General features: G+C 35.5%; 1 protein-coding gene and 1 long non-coding RNA gene across 3 annotated transcripts in view; one reads left to right on the plus strand and one right to left on the minus strand.

The window, feature by feature from the left end:
• The window catches only part of LOC128888033 (protein cortex-like), a 353,171-nt gene that overhangs the window by 166,832 nt on the left and 164,398 nt on the right, over window positions 1-21,941 (minus strand). The window lies entirely within an intron of this gene.
• Window positions 1-21,941, plus strand: part of LOC128888132 (uncharacterized) — a 158,528-nt gene that overhangs the window by 30,641 nt on the left and 105,946 nt on the right. The window contains exon 2 of the long non-coding RNA XR_008460186.1: window positions 11,104-11,150. This is a non-coding gene — a long non-coding RNA (uncharacterized LOC128888132). The remainder of the gene's footprint in view (window positions 1-11,103; window positions 11,151-21,941) is intronic.

Here is a 21,941-nt window from a genome sequence, read left to right on the forward strand (position 1 = left end):
CTGAAAAGATTACAATACAAATCAGAATACAATCATTTGAAATTAAAAAATGAAAGCTAAAACATTAAAAATATTTTGATCTGAATTAAAACCACTAATATAATTCAAAGAAAAATCAATATGATGAATATGTTGGCGAGTTGCTAATAAACCATATAAGTAGAACAAAAATTAAATTATGATAAACCACACAAAAATTAAGTTACTGTAATAGTAACTGATAAAAATGGTTGAAAATTTGTTGTCAAGTTTGATTTGCTGGTTCGCATTTCCTGCCTAGATTAATATTATATAGAGGTAATACAAAGAAAAAAGTAGTATAAATCTGCCCTCACAATAAAATAAAATAAAGCAAAACAAAATTCGTCCAGTAAAGAATTAAACTAATGCTTATCGTAGACGAAATTATTCTCCTTGTCGAATTTTATGAGCAATTTCTAAACTATGGAACTGTAAAACAGTATACCCTGGCGCGGTGTTTAAGAATCACTGATCTAATCCCTAAGATTCATTTTGCTCCAATTGTTCGCCACAGAACGCTTTACTTTCTTTGGATCGCGGCCCGAGTTCACAAGGCGGTAATCCAATCCGCTCGATAAAGATCTATCTCTATAGCACGAAAGCTGGATCGTTCGTTCCCGGATTGATGTTGAAAAATCCTTGCGCTGGCTTATGTTAATAAATAAGGCTGCATTTATTGTTTCCGCGTTAGTGTTCCCCCTGCGGACTTCCTTGTAAGCATTACGCATAAAGTACTCGCCGGAGAAGCAAGATGTAGTGTTAACTAACATTGCGCGATCTACACAGTCAGGAAAGAGATATTTTACCGTTCAGCAACAATTCACCCCTTTTACCTTCGAGCCATTTTGATCTCCACTTGTGAATCCTACCGCGATTGTTTGCAAGGCAAACTAACTAGACTCCGATTTTTTATTTCGTTATAAATTCAATTCATTGGATGTCATTAGGAAACGAAACTATTCGGAATAATTTTTAAATTTTACTTCTAGTTTCATTAAGATACTACGTTTAAAGAATTAATATTCAAGGCGATTTGTTGTATGAAATAAACAAGCTGGATTTCGGGAATTTTATTCAGGTTATAAAAATAAGTTCTATGAAAAATATTTAGAGATGTATCATTTTAAGAAATAATGAAACGGTTATTCTCTTCTCGTTATCTTTACGTTAATAAAATTGTTATAAAAATATTGATTACAAGAAATTGAGATTTCCAAAGATGAAAAATTTAATTAAATACTTGTGTAGATAGTAAAGTTAACTCGTATAATTTAATTTAATCCTTCATTGCTCATAGAGAAGTCTATCTTGTTTATTGTTAAAAGTAAGAAAGTTTCTAAATTACTCTATGATTAAAGAACTAGTAAATCAATTCTAAACACGATTTGGTAAGTCATTACTAAATACCAGCATTAGGATTTGTATTAGGTAGACTGGAAAGTAATGTCGTTTCTTTTACACTAAATTCAAACAAATTTTTGATAAATTTCTATTTTTAAGCAATTATGTAATCGCCCTCATTATCAACAGTCACCTAGTGTGCAAATTTTCAGTGACCGATACAAATCAACGAGCTGTTGAGTGATAAACAAGGATTTAAAATTGCAAAAATGACATTACTTTCCAGTCTACCTAATCAATACGGTGAATGGACTAAATTTGTTGTACAACTGAAGTGGGAGAATGTTCTTCATATAAAATGAAATCGAAAATGTTTCATAAAATTCTCTCAATGTGGCATACTTATTGAGATAATCGATTCTGATCATTTTTAGGCCACGTATACGTAACTACAACTTAATTATGTGTCTATCCTTTGTATATTATTCCCACTTTTGTTGATATATATATGAACATTGAAGATGGCCCTGTTATTATGCACTTTCCATAGATCGTACCTTCTCACTGGTTAGGATAAATTAAAACACATACATAGTACCATATAAATACAAGTAGAAATAACGAGCAATGGACAGACGCGCTAGCTAATTGCACGTTGTATTTAATCACATATGTACTCCACGAACATTCAAGATTTGGACTAGAATTTAGAACACGTACCTAATTATTTCTCAATCAAAAATGTTCGTATAATTATTACTATCTTAATTTTTATTTATTATTAATGAATATTAACAAATTCTGTTGTGCATTATTTCTTAGAAGACTATCGGCAATCTATATGTATTCATAAGTTCGTATCCTCCTATACTGTCTATTATATGCATGTAATCAGTTTATTTTACTTCGTTAATTAGTTTGTTTTACAATTTTCTCATTAAATGTTTCAGGTACCTCAACTATCATAGGTACTATTAATTTCATTGTAACAATTACAAGTATACAGAATATCAATTTCAATTTTGACGAAGTAACTTTATTTTCTTGATGTATATTTATTTGTGCTCATTAACTACTTTTGTCACTATCCATTTTAACAGGAGATATAACAGTATCACTTTAATAATCTTTTGTTAATTCATCAGGAGAAGGAGATTATATTTTTTACCAACATTTATCCTGATTTTTTGTAATATGAAATGTATTGTATATTTTAATCTCCTCTTGTTTTGGTTTAATTTCACATATTACTTTCAATAAAAGAGGAAAATGAACAACCTTTAAAAAAAAACTAATGTATGATGCTATACTATGAAATATAATCTTTCCAAGTCTTTAGAAAGAAAAACGTATCACGTAGATGTTAATATTAATATTAGCTCTACTGGGGTGCCTGGCACAGGAACAAGTTTTCCCTATGACGGATCACTTTTTACTTGTCACAAAAAAAACATGTACTCTGATATCCTGGAGAGTTATGCAACCTTTCTGTGCCCAATCTTATAAGCTTTCTCAAAAAACGAAGTTTTAATATTTTATTGCCAAAATTAGCAAGGACCGTAAAACGCGGAAAGTTTATTGGTATCTTTATGGCGTGTAAGCGAGGAAAGAGGTCCTTTTGCGTTCAATGGTTTTATAATCTTTAATTGCCCCATTTAATTGCCTCGAGTCGCAGCTGAAAGTCAAACTTCTCACATCTACCGAGACACCCGCCCCTATTTTTCGGACACCAAAGCGAGAATGTCTAGACTGCCCTGAGTCACACTTCGTTATGAAACTTCAGTCGCTCTGTCAATGACCGACGGACATAACAAAAATATCGAAAACCATGCGCAGTATTTTAAATCGAGTTAAGTCTGACAATCAAGATTCTACTACTTAAATCTGGTGTCTAAAATTAAATTGACGGATACTGGTTGCGAAAAGCGACGATTTCGTGTAAAACAAATTGCGAATTCGGGATTTACGACGACTTACCCTGAAGAGGAAGGAGTCCGCGAAATAAACGAGTCGCGACGCAACATACTGTGATAATGTATTGTCGAAAGTGTCGCAGATGTAACACGCCACTACATCCCTATCCTTTCAGTTACTCCTCTGAAGTGACAATGGCTCCCATCTTACCGCATTGTGCCAGAATTTTGTCAACAATCACCTCACTGAGGATCTCAGCATTGTCGATGATTCCTATTCTCAGCCACCTCTGGCGATGTTCCATTAAGTACGAGCATTCGCAGAGGAAGTGGCTAGGTGTTTCTTTCCTCTCCCCACACCGTCTACACAGGTTACCGATACTCTGCGTTTTGTGTAGGTAATCACATAGACAAGTGACTGCATGGCACAAACGCATGTAAGAACTTTTAACACAACTTCACACGAATAAACGTCACATGGCATTTGTACGACTGTTCAGACAACGCGTATGCGCCTACTATTGCAGCGGAACGAAAGAACCGTGAAAAACGATCCCAAAGCGTAACAGTTCGTTCGGTTAGAATTTTTTGCCGATATCGGTGGGTGGAGTGCAATTGCCGCAACATCCGGCACAGAATGCAGGATAATAAAGCCGCGTTGCGCTAGATACACCGATTCCGTTACGCAGGCTACAAAGTTTCAATCACCTGACGCGTTTCCCGATTACGCTCGTGTTCCTACAAGCGTATCGATATTTACGCGCGCGTATGCTCGCGACCACGACCCACGATTCGAACCGGCTACTCCATTTTCCTTCTTCGGCGGGGCCGGGCACCCGCGACTGAATTACTGCTTGAAATTAAAACGGGTGTACCGTGCGAACGATATTTGTCGGTTTGGGTTGAAACGACCTGGCGGGCCCTTATTGTAGAACGCGCGTTACAACTCGAATAATTCGAAACAAGTGTTGCGCCTAATTTACTACTTTACACGCAGCGGGATAAGTAACCGTGAACGTCGAAAACTTTCCCTAACGCGAATACGCCCATTCAAATGCGTTATGCATAATGCATCGGTCAACGGAACCCGCGAAAGTTTACGAAGTACGCTGAAACCGATGTCTCAATTACCCGTGCGTTTAATTCAATTCGTATCTCCGTTAGCTGACACTCGAGTAAAGGTATTCGAGCATGTGTCGAAAGACGAGAAGATAAGCGAACGTAATAAATTGTCACGGATTACGAATGCTCCTTTGATTCGAGCGCGGGTCGTTTTGTGTGGGGAATGGAGACGCTTCTTATTGCGAAAAATGTTGCGCAGATTTCGCATATTTATTTATGTTTCTGAGTAAGAATGAGTAACATACAGTGGGTGTAGAATGTATTCGTACACCGATCAATTTCCCAAAAAACTTTTCTGTGAAATTGTAGTTTCTTAACTTCTTTTTTTATAATCAATGATATTTTACATATTCACGGAAGTCTCTAAGATAGATATAGTCCAAACAACATTTACTAGTTAATATAATTTGTGAAATTAACAAAAAAAAATGCGAAAAGTAGGTAAAAGTATAGAAGCAATAAGTATTTGTACGATTCTTATGACGAACCATTTACAGTAGAGTTTGTAACGTAAACACATTAGTCCATTGCTCCGTACGATATAGAAAACATCAAATTTCCAGAAAAGTACTTTTAAAAATGGCTCTAATAGAGGAATTGAAGAAGATCCCACGTCGAATAACTAATAATTTAGTTAATTTAACGCTTAGAAGAGTTACAATAATTATAATATCAAAAGGAAATCCCACGAAGGAAGTATTATATACTTGTAAATTAATGTAAATTTCTTTTTTGTTAATGAAGTTTTAAAAATCAAACGGTTGTGCGAATACTTATTGCTTCAACATTTCTATCGATTAATTGCTTTTTTCTTGTTAATTTCACAACTTACATAAATAGCTATTTTTTTTGTACTCTATGTATTCTAGAGATTTCCAAGAATATGTAGAATGTCATTGTTTATAAAAAATAAGTTAATAAATTACAATTTTACATAGTTTTTTTGGAAATTGATCGGTGTACGAATACTTTCTACACCCACTGTATATTAAAACATATGAACGACATTTTATTTTGTATTATGTGTATTAGTTTGGTATGGTTAGAATATTATTTTGTAAAGACACATACTTGTCAATTCCTTCCTATTAAGACGTTTAAGTGAAAAAAAAGTAACTTTGTAGAAGCAATTGTGCATAATAAATGAATTATATATAGCAATTAATTAAGTTACCAGTGTACATATATTCCTTTGATTTAATTTAACACTATTTATATAATATACAGTCAGTGTAGTAAGTATTTGTACAGGAACCATTTATTTTAAATTGGTTGCTGTACGAATAGTTATTACACTGACTGTATGTCATATATGACTGTTTGAATCTAAATTACTATTGGAAATAATTGTCATTTCTGAAAAAAGTCAGCAACTTTATTTGAAACATTGAAACAAAGAAGCTGGATTTAATATTGCTTATATAATACATCTGATATATCTGTCTTATGGGTCTAAATTACTATTGGAAATAAATGTCATTTTTTGGAGAAGGTCAGCAAGCTTGAGTGAAACTTGGAAATAAACACATCGAAATAAGTACTGTTTATATTATACAGCTTATATATTACTGTTATAAAATCAAAATTACTATTGAGAAATTACTATTGAAGAAGTCTTTCAACTTTGCCCCAAACATCGAAGTAACGAAGGTGTTTGGTTTCATTTATACTTAATTGATAATATAATGTTTCATTATTTATTCATTTTTAACTTTGAAAATTTCGTGCGAAACGATATAATAAATTGATTATAACGCAAAATTCGGTATATTGTACAGAATACAAATTTCTGTTTTATTTCCTATAAGAGAATTAAATGGTGTTCCATATCACTTGTGTTTTATCAGAAAATAAAAACCTAAATCCCTTGTTTGTAAACCCTTTATATTTATGAATCCTGTGTGAATACATAACTAATATATTTTTAAAAAACCATACTATTTTACTACCAAGTTTGTTTATAAATATAATAAAAAGATTACTTATAGAAAAATTAGTTAAAGTCTTAGGTTTTTCGTTTTTTAACCAGAACAAATTCTAAAACTCCATTTCTCTTGGAAAACCCTTTAGATAGGTCAAATAGACCGGCTTCATAGTTTTATTGTCATGTTTTTCCCAGCGTAAGCTGACAAGCTCTCGTAAATCATCATAAATAAATCAGCGCCAATTACTCGGTCTTGCGACGTACATTGTTCATGAAAAGCATTGGGATACCCATGAAATAGTAATATGCGCAAGATTGTTTCGCGAGTCCGGCCGGAGAAGCAAAGTTTGTGAGTATCGTAAGTTTTATCGTTCGACTCGCCGATATCGCACGGCCACTAGCGAGTCCAGGGCTCGAAACTCGAACGATTTCTCGCTTGAACGAGCAATATCGCTCATCATCGGCATACCGTCGTCCATCGTCAGCGCACATAATCTACGAGCGTGAAACGAGAAAGCGGGCTCGGAACGCGTTATGAAAATGCAGAAATCGGTCCGTGTCAGCCAGTCCTATCATACGTATATCTATTTCTTTGAATGGACGTAATTTGAATTTTCCGATCGGTTTCGATTTAACTGGCGCGAACGTTTCGGTCCGATCAACCTGGCCGTAAATAACTGTCCGCGAAATAGCGCCGAGACACGAGACAAATTCTAAACGCGAATTCATTTCAATACACGCGCTAGAAAATTGAAATACATTTTTCGCCGACGTTTCATGCACGGTAATTCAGTGATGCACCGTTCCAAACGCTTTCGATTAACCTTTGTTAACCCCTTACGTAGCTACGATCAATCCGATGAGAACATATTATTCAATTCTATCGGTATAATTTCGTTAAATAGAACGAGCGAATAAATAATGCGCAAGTTATTCTCGATGAACTCGAACGAAAAAAAAAGAATCGAGATTAGTAATTTGAAATTTTCAATTTAAGTCTTCGCTAAGAGTACCAACCACTCCTACAGGTACTTCTATATCTAGCTTTTTTAAACACTCCGCTGCCTCACGTATTTCATAATTTTAATCGAAACTATCAGAATTGTAATTCAACCTTCGTCTCACTCTTTCGATTAACTACAGACGTACTTCCTTCGCTCCTAAGATCGTCTATAAATAAACCTTTATTAATCTTATCCCCTTTAATTATTCTAAATCAATGTATATTATTCACTCCGAAAACTTTATTGGACATCGTTCGAGTCTATTTTCTCTTTTAAGTTCACTGAACTTTAATAAATCTAATTTCATTTAACGACTGGCAATTTATGGCTCAATTTATCTTAGCGTGTAGTGCCATAAACTCCTCATGGAAATATAGTGTAGGATTTATATTGGAAATTAATTGGTAAATTAATTTAAATATAGATTATGTGGATACTTGTTATTAATATGTCATTGCCGATGTAATGCAGTTTGGCCTTTTTTACAATTCCCCCGCGACCGCATTTTCTGAATCGTCATTAGAGGACTATCCATTGTAATATTAAGTTACTATTAGTGACAGAAGTATAATGTGATGCGTAGATTGTGAAAGTTCATGCATTTATTGTAACTGGAAATATGGGAACATGTAGAAGAATGTGCACAATTTCAAATGTACATAAAATATCAATAAAAAAGTACTGATACACTGTTTAGAAGATAAGGGATACTTTCTTTCGAATTTCATTTTTTTATTTATATTTGTAGGAATATGAATTTGTATAAACATCTGAAGTCTAGCGAGAAAATATACGATATAATCCTTAAACCATCACTCTTACTGTAACGCATTATTTTTCAGAGGAATCCATGAAATTGTACGCATTTCTTAAGATATATGAAACAATGTAAAATGACACTAGGCAACTTCATTTTACCACTGTTCGTGATCGATAGTAAGGATATTTTTGGAACTGAGATATGATGTAGACAGTTTATGTAAAATTAAAGGAAGTTTAAGTCATCACTGTACTGGTTTTAAACCTATTTAGCGAATACAAAACATTAAATTTTCCAATTTTTATCAATTTAAGTTAAAACATATTGTACAAATGAATTGTTATCTTCAAAACTAAGTAGCTATGTCTTGTTTTCAGCATCACTGATAAGAACTACGTTTTTATACTAAGTTTTTTGTTAAACACAAGAGTCACTTTTATATTGTAAAGTTTATAAGCAAACTTATATCTTGCGAATTGGCAGTTGTCATTCGCTTTTACAACTGACTGAAAAATTCTAGAAGCTTTTTTACAAAATAAGATTATTTTTGGATAAACGTTTTATTAAAGATGTGTAAAACTTGAATATATATGTAGTCGGTACAAACAATATAAACGTTTTCCACCTTTACATCTTCTTCGAAGTAGGTCCCAAAGATTCATATTTAACATAAATAGTTTTTGAATCGTATTTAATATTGCAATGTACATTGCAATTAAACTGTACTCAATGCTACTAAGAGCTATTTTTTCAAGAGTGTAAACACTTGGATAACGCTTATTGCGATAAGCATTATTAACTTACATAGTCCTCTATGTCATCCCTTCTTCCTATATGGCAATTACATAAAATTACAATGGCAATTACGAATAACTTTACCTCCATATTGATAAAAATTGATGAAATATCGGGGCGATTGAAACACTGGAAAATCATTTCGTATGCACCAACCTAATTAATAAACTATGTGGAATTGCTGATAACTAGACTTCGGGAATATGCCTAAAAAAATTGAACCGAAATAGAAATTTATTTTATTCTACAAATATTATAAATGAACTTTGCTTTCAATCTTTTTTATAGTCTTGCATATTGCTTGCATTTTGTAGTTCCTTGCATATTCAAATTTCCTATAAATGCATAAAGGTCCGCAGTCTGCTGATAACCCATCTGAGTGGCTGTTTCAATCATAAATATTTTTTATATCAGCTCTAACTGACCTTCAAAACGTATTTCATTTTTGACGGACGAATCGTCGCTTCTAAATTCCTCGAACCGTTCTCGAATCCCCGCTGCCTCGGGGTTAGAGCGCGTAAATGCGCGTCGGCGCAGTCTCGGTAGTTAATATGGGGAATATCATTAAATTTATTTATACACCTACCGGTGGTGTAGCGCAGCCAATCTCTGACGTGGCCCTTGATTGTAATACCGCGAGCCTGGCCGATTAAAATCGCCGATACATAGGTGCTCTCGCGAGCGTAATAAAATACAGGCATAGGAGAGCGGAGGGGAAAGAAAAAGCGCATGACTGTTGTGCATGAACGCTGGAGCCGCAGTTGGACGAAGGGGAGAAGGCATTATGGACATCGGCTGCTCTAGCGGTCAGCTCGAGGCTCGTGTAGGCGTTCACGTATGATTTCTATGAATTTATGCTCCCAGACTGCCCGCCACTTCCAACATCGTTGTTGGTGCGTGATGCCGCAGTTGCGTTGATCTCCACAGACAACGATTTTCAGATCGAAGAAATCGTTTCGAATGTGTTTATATACACATGGTATTCCCAGATGGTTCGAGGAAAGTCTCTGCCTGCACAGGCGACCGACCTGAACGACAGTGGTTCATCTTTATGTAGGTACTGAACAATTGGAGAAAGTGTTCGTGCATGGAGTACAGATTTAGAGATCAACGGTTTTGGAAAAGGTTATTTCTCTGGTTGGAGAGGATTTGATATCACATAGCCTGATGTTTTTTTTTTTTTATAGCAGTACCATTGTGATGACGCAATTTATTATAAAAAAGTTATCTAATTAAATTATAAATCAGTGCTTTAGACGCCCTCATTTTTTTGAAACAAAAATTGAAATAATAAGTTATGAATTGATTTCTAATAGAATACAAGATATCGAACCTTATTCTAAATAACGTACTGAGTTTTAAAGAGGTCGCAAATCTAGGAATCAAAAATAGATGAAATCATTAAGAAATTATCTTTTCGTGTTTGCTTGTTATCATTATCCCTCTTCATATAATCATATTCTCTGACCCTCTTCATATATAATATAATACATATGAGTTGGATTTCGATAAACTCAAAACTTTATTTAATAATCAAGAGAAAGACGCTTAATAGAAATATATATGTTGTGAGTTTGTTCGTTCTGCTATACTACCGAACGAAAAAAAAATATCGCCTCATTCAAAAGATATGAACGTACACATGAACGCAGTGACCAAATTCTTCGCTTATGAGCTTCAATATGTAACTACTGATATAAATTACTATTATTAAATCATTGGGTTGTCCAGAAAGTTCGTGCCAATTTCTAAGAAAAATTCAAAGAAGCATTTGAATTTTGATATATATATATTTATTGAATTGCACATGTACCATTTTAATCCACAACCTTTCCACCTTTTAAGGGATGAATACATGTTATTTGTTGTCAACGATTCCGATATATTCAGACCTGTACCACCTACCAAAAATCGACATGGACTTTCCAGACAACCCGGTACATGCAGCTATTAATTCAACCTCCTCCTTGTAGACGAAGCTTTTATTAAGAATGCGTAGTGAAAACTGTTAGTGAAGCACTTTCCTTCCTCTATAATATACCACTTTAGTCGTCATATTTTTATTATTACACCAATTTTCTCAATGGGACCCCTTCTACGATACTCCAAAGTGCAGAAACTATCATTTAATAAAAAGGATGCTTTCATTTTTCCTCGCAAAGAAGGCGATATCCTTGCGACTTGTCGACAGAGTCGTTGACACTCGTTTCGTTTTTGTTTTAGATACGAGAAATTGGTCTGGCGAACACGAATCGGAGGGCATAATCGAGGTGAGTCGGTCGACGTCGCAGGCTTTAACCGCTGTCGTCGGTGAAAACTTATGGAGCTATTACGGAATTTTTTCTGCAATTTGTCCTCGTCTTTTTTGGCGAAACCGAGAACGAGGAGATAGGCCATCACGCGAGGAACACGAGCTCTCGGCTAGCCCGTCTCGAGCAAAAAGGGCCTTCGAACGAGTCCCCATAATAGCGGAGATTATCATAGAAATTATAGTAAAATGTTCGAAGGCATTGGCTACCTGAAGCGTGCATAAGCTCGCGTACGGGGGGGATCGAAAAGCAATCTCGGCGAAGGAACCTCTCGATACGTGCAGCTAAGCAGGATGGTCGTTGCGTTCGGAGAGATCTTAACCTCGAGATACTTTCTTCTATTTTCGAAGGAAGTTGGCAATCTTCGGATTGATACAAACGATCGTTCTAAATGTTCGGTGGGTTTTTATCGCGGACCTACGAGATTCATTCGTACGCTTTCGCGCTTGATTGACAATTTAAACGTTGGCTAGCTGTTTTACCCTGCAAGGATTAATAGCTACCCTCTTACGCATCCTGTATTTGAAATTCATGCGCGGAGGCGCATGCCAATTACTGCGGCGCAAATAGCATAGAACTGCTGCAATTAATTTGAGAGAACCGGTAGTAGGTCTGTCGGAGATCATCTCGGAATATCAGCACCGCGGTAGAGTCTTAGAGTCTCTCGCTGCATTGGACGTTACACGCGATCAATAAAGGGTATAACTCTGTAATAGTCTGGGATGTTGTTCATTCGGTTGTTTAGGAATATTGCCACTTCGTCGAGTGTAAACTCGAAGTTACCGTGAACATCTCTTAGAGATACTCACAGGAATCGTTAGTTCTGTGTCTTTGAATTTAATGCACAAGTAGACGAGCTCATATTTGTAACATGAACAGACCATACTTGGGCTACTACATCTCTAATTTGTTCTATGTACGTATTTATTCAATGCTCCCCGAAGGGTTACGTAGCCTCCACTTCCTTCTACTTTATTCTAGATTAAATTGTGAATAAAAATCATGTTTTTAGTATAAATTCACTCTTTCCTTATATATGTCATGTAGATATTTCACATTTTTTCATATCTCAATGATTGAAAACACAAAGTCAATAATCTTGATTTATTATACTATATAATATATAATAATACAATACAATATAATATGTATGTATATATTCAGTATAACATTACAGTTTCTTAAAGAAAAGATAATATATTTACGAAACATATGTGTACATGTATCTATTAATATTATATACTCATTTGATAAATATCTCTTTAAAAAACTATAATGTTGAGAATATTTACACTTTGCATATTTGCAAATTGTATTATTTTCAAGATTTTGTTTGCCAAATGTGGTTCCACTTCACAACCTTTGAAATGGATAATTTATTTTATCGTTAATTTCACATAATTATTAGACTAGTTACTATAAGAAGTAGAAAATTGATTTTGAGTGTCATATATTAATTAAAACTTCATTTTCATCAGATATTTCTTGTTCTGTCTTCAATAGCATCTTCACTCTACTAGTTTTTAACAATAAGTATGAAAGATAAAAAGAATATCACTGATTTATTAGGTTTGAAGACCATCGATCTACATCAGTTTCGTTATTCTCTTTTAAATGACCACGGTACGTAAATTAATTTTGTGTTGACGGGATTATAATACACAAAAAGTGTAAACTTCATCAAACAAGCATTGAAATAATAACAAAGAGCCTCTTTTTAATAGAAGTAGATGTAATATGTCTTATAATACGATTGTCCAATACTGCAAACTTGAAAAACTAAACAACATGAAAATAAATTGTATCTTTTTAATAAGAGTAATTGTAATATGTCTAATAATATAATCATCTAAAACTGCAATCGTTAAAGGACAAGTAATAAAATAAAAGTAATGTGTTATCCAATGATGACTACTCAATAAGAATATGTGTAACATACTCCATAAGAAAATTGCTTAGAACGACATTTTTTAAAAATTAGACACTAAAATCAAGAAAGCCTCTTCCTAATAAAAATAAATGTAACGTGTCCAATAATATGATTGTTAAAAACCTCAATCTTAAACAATCGAGCAATAAAATGCAACCGAAAAACCTTTCTCTGATGAAAGTACATTATTAGACAGTACATTAATAAACGCATTGACACATTTGCTGGTGACTGTATCGTCTCGACTTCCCGATGAAATCCTACCCACCATTTAATTAGTACGCATCGATCCCTCCGATTTATTACAGAAATTACCTATTTTACCTCTGATGCGAGACCAGTTGTCCTCAGAAAATGGAAAACAACGTGCGCCAACAGGCCTTTAGTAAATACCAGCAAGAAGTACTCCGTACTTTCAAGTTATGACTTCGTCTTTAACTAAAACACAGCTCCGAAGAAACCTTCGATTCGAGGGAAAAGTTTACGACGGCATTCCACTTCTTTTTCCCATTAGATAAAAGATCAATACTCCCAAGAATTCCTGGCCTATTAAAACACCGTCAGCGAGGTCTGAAGAAACTCTGCAGATACGAGGAGAAAAAAAGAACCGGGGGACGGTAACAGCCCGACGGCAACGTACTCCGCTAAACGACTTCGAACTCCTTCATTTAAATACATCTCGGACTGATCAGCGCGGCAACAAAAGAAGGAACTCGAAGAAATATCCGATCGATGGTTTTACCGCGCTGACAACATACGTCTTCTGTCCGCTCGAGCCGGCAGATGTCTGGCATCGAAGACTTGTCTTCGACAATTCAATAAAGCATTTCTTCCGAGCGGAGTGCCATGTTCCGGCGAGCTCTTGGGCTCGTTCGCATCTTGTCTAGCGAGGGCACGGCTATGTCCTAGTGAGAAGATCATCGATCATCATTAGCTGCTACTCTACGAGCGCCGCGTCGAGGTCCAGTACCAACATGCCCGGCTGAAATTATTTAAACGGCTGTTGTATCCGAAATCGCCCAACGTCCTCTTCTTCCTCGTTTTTTCATAATCATCAGGCCACCGACTTCGCTCACCGTGTGGTCGATAATTAATAACCCCCGAGGTAAAACGATTCCGTGACGCGTCGTTGAATGATGCTTTCGTAATCGATTGTATGAGATATGGATACCAATTTTTTTAGAGCAGAATCCAGCTCCCCGGAAGCAGTTCAGGTTGTAGCATTTTTTAGCAACATTCGAGCGAGATGGAACATGTTAATGTAGAGATAGAACTTCGGTCTTTGTTCTAGTGCCGAAGAGTCGAATGTAAGATTGAAATATTGGGTTAAATCAGTGGTTCTTGCGGTGTTTTGTGAAATGTAAATTTATATTGTTTTGAGAATGAGTTGTTTAATCAGAATGGTTAGAAACACGGCTAGTATTAAACTTGAAGTAGTCGTCATTAGTCATTTTTTTAGATAAAACTCGATCCTAGGTTGCTTAGTACCAAATATTCATAACGTCTCCCTAAACATTTTTATGCAAACATTTTATGATACTTCATAATTTTCATTGATGTTACTTTTAATTTTGATAGATTATTCAGATAAAGTATCCAAAAAAGAGAATTAGTATCAATAATGAGATAATTCATCAATAAAAGGATAGTACATCAATAATCAAATTTATTAGTGTAGATAATTAAAATAATTAATCTAAGAATATACTACTGACAAAATAAGAGATATTGTATACTCACACCATAAAATTGTTTCCAGGGTGAATTCGTTACTCTAATGCTTAGAATTACACATTGTACAACACATAAACCACGAATAAAAATATAGTAGCTTCAAACTGAGGTCTTTTTGACAATATGTATACCCTGGCAAGTTGAAGAAACTTATTGATTTCATCACTTATAAATAATACAATTTGAAAATCAATCTATTTTTGTTAAAACAGAATGCAATAAAATTCATATAGAAATTGTCCCAACTTTATTTACTCAAAGTTGTACGTAGAACTGGACTTAAATTTTAGGTGCAATTAGTGTTTAGTATTCTGTTTCGCTCCTGCTGAATGTTTAGTATTAGGGGGAAAGGATCTGTGGAAGTCTCGGTAGCTTAGGTGACAGAGCAATCATTCGACGAATGAGAGGACTCGAATCTCAGACCTAACCCAGTCCAGTAATTCGATTGGCTGTTCTTCCCTCCTTGCATAGCAACTGGCGGTTACTATAGTAGAATGAAACTCACCTGGTTGTTCAAAACCACTTCCCCCCACTGCGAACCGTGCGAGGCACGATCCCCACCCTTCCATCGGTTTACATCCCCTATCTGAGACAGCGTATGCAGATTTGCGTAAAGAAACGAGAGATGGAGCACAGGGAATAGCCAAATGGTGGGAACAAACCTCGGTAGCCTTCATCGACCAGTTCATTTTGTTTCGGCTATAATATGTTTAACAATGGAATTTATTCTTGCTATAGTAAGAACTAGGAAAATATATCTGTATCTTAATGTAATTGTATCTTAATCTGTAAATTGCATATCTAGTATTCGTATGCAAAATATCTTGAGCTATTGCAAATGTATTTAACGTTTTTAAATTTTTCGCGAGTAAAATTTCGGAGATAAATTATTCCTTACGCTAAGATTTATGCTAATTGTAGGATTAACTTGATTCTAAGTAATTAGGTTTCTCTCTTTGCATTTAGAGGGAATAATTTTTCCACACTAATATTTCAATTACCTAAGAGCCTCCCAATCGACAACCTGCACAGTATATCTCCCAGCATAATATGTACAATACATAAATTCAATCCAGTTCCAACACTCACCCCTCCATCTTCTATCAAAAACTCTCATCTAAAAATGAGGCTTGAGTCAATCTTCGTCAGACGTATCAGTTTGTTCTTGACAATTCACGCGAGCGGGCTCTTACGGTTAACCTGGCGCGATTAATGAACTCAGGTGGGCAAATTTAATTATTTGATTCTTCCTAAAATTAGTTTTGTTCCTGTTATTTGTGTAAAAGCAATTATCTTTGGTGAAAAGACTCACTCGTAAAAATGGAGACAAGTGATTAATCAAGCATAGCAGTAAAAGAATTTTAATTGACAAGCGTCAAGATAGTGTTATAATTTTGGGGATGTGTGTTTGAAGTGATTAACATAAAATTGTGGCTCTACACATTATTTGATTTGGATGAAAATTTTCTGACTCGTGAACCTGTCAAGAACAAGGAATACGTACATATATTGGTGGGGTTAATTCAAGTTTAAGGAGTGAAATTATTCTGAATTTTCACTCCCTAATGCTAGAATAAAAATTATATCATCAAAAGTTAGTTTGCATTATGGAGACTGATTTTACATTCACCTCAAGGTATCTTCACTTTACCCGAATTTCTAATCGCGATACCAACAGGCTGGAGTATAACACTGCCCTGAAAGTTAATATCACCCCTTAAACTTAAATTACAGCTATTGAAAAAAGAAATATGCACAATATACTTCTGATCGTTCTACAAACCTGAAATTCTTCATAAAATTCGAAGAGATATGGCAGAAGAGCTATTCGTATCCTTTATATCCGTTGAAGAAATTTGTCTAAGTTAAATGACAAGTTTTACGTTCTCAAATAAATGTTTCATTATAAATATGTACACCTATATACTTTACACTTGTATACATTTATAATGAGAAATTTGTTTGAAAACATCAAACCTATCGTTTAATTTAGACAAGTATCTTCGATAGAAGTAGGAGGTACGCCTGACACATGAGACTGACTGTATGTGACAAATATGATCAATAGGTACATACAACTATATAAAATTAAATTTTTATGTTATTATAATACATTAATAGATAGAGTAGATTCTACATGTATCATGTATATTTTTCTTTATATTGTTCATATTAGCATTCCTCCATAATCATTCCGCCATAAATGCATAAAATCCGCAGTCTAGACATGACATTTGGTGGACGATTATTCCAAGTGCATAATCGCAGTTATTTACGAGCAAGCGTGCGTGCAATCTCAAGCCAGGGAATCAGTCGTCCGCGCATAAATATGTTCGCATGGATTCTGATATTTAACAGTTGGTTCGCTCAACGCAAGATAAAACATAAGTTGGGGAAAAGACACGCGTGTATTCGTGCAACATGGCAGACGTATGTACGCGCTGGAGACGAACATAGTGGAGTAGTCGGAGCCCACGCTGGTTGGCAGGTAAGCCAAGTAGAGGACGTAAGAACGCCGTCGCGATCTATCGATCAGCCGACGATCCGTGGAAGGTACGCGCGTAAATCTTCTGCCCGATCGATACCTGGGAACAAGACCGTTGTCGATAGCAGATATCGCCTCCGCTGGCTGATCTCTTATTCTTCTCGTTATCGCAACGACAGATTTTCACTTGGCGCACGATCATCGGAGTGAAATAATTCTGCGCCAGGTAGGAGGTCGATACGTCGTCGATGGGAATTAAGAAACGTGTTCGGGATTTAAGGGATTATCGCGTGACTTACAAGACAAGCTTTTTAGATGTCCGCCTCCGATTGTTTTGATTTTCAGATATGTTTCAAAGGACCGAAAAATAAGACTAATAAATAAAAATATGTATCTTTGTATGTTGGCCTGTTTTCATATTTAGCGGTGAAACGACCCCCTACAGTTTCAGCTGCAATAGGCTATCTCCGAAACTATCATAGATAGAAGAAAACCTAATAACAAGTTTCATGGCTTTCTATTTACATATAAAATCTGGTCCTAAATTTTGTAAAAAATAAGTTGTCTATAATAATAGCCTCTACGCCCTTTTAATAATGTATTTGACCTCAGTAGTTCTAGTGTTGAGTTACATTTCAGATGGTCTATAAATGTTTCTACATACTGAAAAGTAACCCATGTTCTTTGACGTAGACTGATTTACTGATAAGATGTTAGTAGGGGAGTATATTAAAATTGACGGTCATGGAATTGTTAGACTTCCTATTGGCTCATGTCTCAGTGTTCAACTTATATAAATTTTAGGACTTGATTATGTTCCTTATCATGAACTGGTGCTAATCAAGATTGATCGACCTCCTTTATTTTAGATTTCATGTTCGTATACATTGTATTTCTTTCTGGCCTCCTTGATGATTTGACTTGTATCCCTTCACATGATTTACAGTCATCTGAGAAGGGCTAACTTCTTTCAATTTAAAATTCGCCTTTTAATAGATTCTAATATATTGTCGGCATTTGCTTGCCGACATTTTACTAGATTTGCGTGTCACTGTACCTTGAAGTCACCCTTTTGGAAACGCTGATCATGTTACTCAGAGAGGGTCTTCTGGAACCACTTGGTCCATGAATTTAAATGGCCAAATACTTTCTGTTCAGTTACGCATGCAAGAGCTTTGCTAGAGAACGTATATCAGCCAGATGCTTTTAAATAGAAACCTGTTCGTAAATGCTCGAAGAATATCACCCAATAACAAGGATAATACTGATCCAGCAACTGTATAAATCAAGTCAGGTTTACTTCCATATTGATTTCTTTAGAAGTCACATTTATGAGTTTTTCAGTCATATCAGAATATTCTTGATAAATATCCAAGGATTCTATACACAAAATGAAACTTCATCCGAAACAATAATCGAACTTCATTATATTGTTTGTCGATAAAAGAATAAGATCATCAGGTGTCAGCAGTGTATGGAAGTTGGGCAGAAAAAGCTCTCTTGAGCTTCATCTTCTTATTTATACACTTCATTCCTAGTAGAATGACACTTCACTTTCACTATAGGCTTTTTAATTCAATGCCTACGTACTGCAACCTATTAACTATATTACTGGTTGTCTACTTATAAATCTCATTTCGAGGAAACAAAAAAGGCTCTTAGTATATCTTGTATAGGTATGCATCGGTTCCTGTCAGCCTATGTTAATATGTACCAATATGAAAAGTTCTTTTCTAAAATGCAGACTTTTAAATAAATCGATAGATAAAGTGTTATGAATCTTTCAGTCATATCAAAGTAATCACTATGAATCCTCAAAGAATTTCATTTGCAGCTTGAAGAAATTAAACATTATCCAACCAAAGGTCACAACTTTATTACGTTGTGTATGAATGAAAAGATGAGACCGAAGGTGTGCCAAAGTGTATGAAAGTTAAACAGGAGTTTGAGCCACTTCGAGTTTTGTCTTCTTCTTTATACGAAATAGGAAGAAGTTTCATTTACAACATGAAGATTCAACTTTTGTATCTACATATATTTTCTCTTTCAACAATGACATATGAATCTCTCAGTCATACCAAAGTAATTTCGAGGCACTTCGAGTTTTGTCTTCTCCTTTATACGAAATAGAAAGAAGTTTCATTTACAGCATGAAGATTCAACTTTTGTATCTACATATATTGTCTCTTTCATCAATGACATATGAATCTTTCAGTCATACCAAAGTAATTTTTACGAATCTCCCAGATCGTGTACCCAATTATCATGAAGGAATGAAACTTCATCCTACTAGGAATGAAACTCCATTTTCCTCCGTAAGAGTAAAAAGATAAAACCCATGGTTTGGCATGTCAAAGGTATATAGAAGTTGGAAAAAGTTTAGGTTCCTCTCAATATCTATGAATGTCAAAATACATACATGTCATCATAAAAAAATGAAACTTGTTAACTCTTTGACCGCGGGATGATTTTTGTTGGGAACACTATAAGGCGTAGAGGTGTGAATTTAAAAAAAAAATATCAGCTTATAATAAGACGGAACTTTCTTATATTTACAGTTCATTCATAGAACGTTTTGTTTCTGAAATAAAAATTAAAAACTTAAAAGACTTTCATAAGATCTCGTAATGGTTTGAGCCTGTTCAGCTATCTTAAAGAATAATAAAACAACAGTCGAACAATCGAATTTAAAAAAAATATTACCTTGTAGAGAACGACAAAGCGACAGTTGCTATGAATAAAAGTGTTCTATGAATAAACTGTAAATATAAAGAAGTTTCGTCTCATCGTCCCCAGAAGCTGATATTTTTTTAAAAAATTGATTTAACGAAAATAATCATTTCTCTGAGCCCATTTCTTGAGGGCGTATATATACGCCCTTCGCAATTAAAGGGTTAAGAACGGAACCTCATCATACTGCGTAAGAGTGAGAAAATAAAAGACGAGGAGTACCAGAAGAACAGAGAAGTTAGAGATCTAACTTCCGCTTCAATAAAACTACGTTCCCATGATTCCATATCAAATCATTACACATCATCATCTCAACATTTCTTGCAAGTCGATTACCTGCAATAGTTCCGCATTCCATGGTCGAAAACAATTAAGACCTCCAGCGCGTGTCATTAGCCAGTCTAGGGGCAGCGTGACTGCCTCTAAACGCAATACACTTCAACGCAACCTGGCAGCGCGTTCCATCCGCGCGGAAATCAGAGACTCGACCCACGGTCACCAACAAACGATCTTCGTGCCTCTGTATCTTTTCCATTTCTTTTTTCATCCACTGGTCGCGTATGCACGACCACGGACACGCGGGAGATTCGAGGACGTCTCCGCTTCAAGTGTTCGGCCGGTGGAATCGACACTCGATACCTCGACGCATCGTACGCGATCCTCAAGTGTCGCGTTGCGTGCAACGGGCCATTAATTATGCAATTAATTACCTCCTAATTACCAGTATCTCGTCTTCGGACTGTTTCGTCCCGTGGCCTGCCGCTCGCGGCCGGGTTCTCGGGTTCCTCTCGACGGGTATGCATGTACCAGTTGACTTCCCTCCACGGCGATGTTCTGCAAGCGCGACGTGACACGCGAGCTTCTCGTCTGCCAAGAAGAACCTTAAATCTGCCTACCTGCCAGCTCGCATGCTCGTTTGGCTCTTCGTCTTCCCGCGACTGCGCGTGTTCCAAATGGCACGCGTGTCCGTCGAAAGATTGAGTGGCGTAAAGATGGCAGGTAAAATACGTGCATATATCCCTTCCCACGCACACCTCCCTCCATCTCGACGCGGTCAGAGTTGGATTAACACGTTGGCTGACGTCGTGGCCACCGATAATCAGCGCTTCATACTTAGAATATTCTTTTAACCTTTTAAGTGCTAAATACTCCTGGTAAAAGCATACTGAGTGAACGGGATGTACATAACGGTAGCGATCATTAGGGATGAAACATTTTTTCATTAGGTTGGTGCGTAAGCAATAACGTTTATAAAGAAATGTCCAGAAGGGACTTTAGGAGTTTGGATTTGAATTGTAGGAGTGTAAGTGATTTGCTATGTATGGAACTTGATATGCACAGATTTCTGGGGAAGCTCATTCTAAATCCGAATTCAAATATATAAATTTAGCATGGCGGATCCAATGTGAGCTTTTAGTGCTTCTATAATTGGTTTCCATTTGTTTATTAATGTGAGTCATCTTTTCATACAGTTTAACCCTTTATTTACTGGCGGGACTTACAAGTCCTGTCAATTTTCTTATAGTACTGTATTATTTAAATGCTTTGAAACCTATTGTGACTTTCAAGTCCACTTCTATGAAGTTCGTTTCTAATTATTATTGGATGGCAGCACAAGCTTTTTGTCTTTTTTGGAAACTTATTAAAAGTGACTCTATCAGACGGTATAAGACCAAGATGGACGCTTAGATTTTAAGAACTTTTGAGAAATTCAGTAAATAGAGGGTTAAGTGCATTTCTTTTATTTTTTTACACGAGGATTCTACGGTATAACTATTGATCCAAATGGTCGAAAACAATAATGACAAATTAAATAACGCCTACGTTGAAACATACAATAACTTACCACTTACGTTTTATAGTTGATAAGTAC

This window comes from Hylaeus anthracinus, unplaced genomic scaffold (genome assembly GCF_026225885.1).
Source record: "Hylaeus anthracinus isolate JK02 unplaced genomic scaffold, UHH_iyHylAnth1.0_haploid 11989, whole genome shotgun sequence".
NCBI classification, from domain to species: domain Eukaryota; kingdom Metazoa; phylum Arthropoda; class Insecta; order Hymenoptera; family Colletidae; genus Hylaeus; species Hylaeus anthracinus.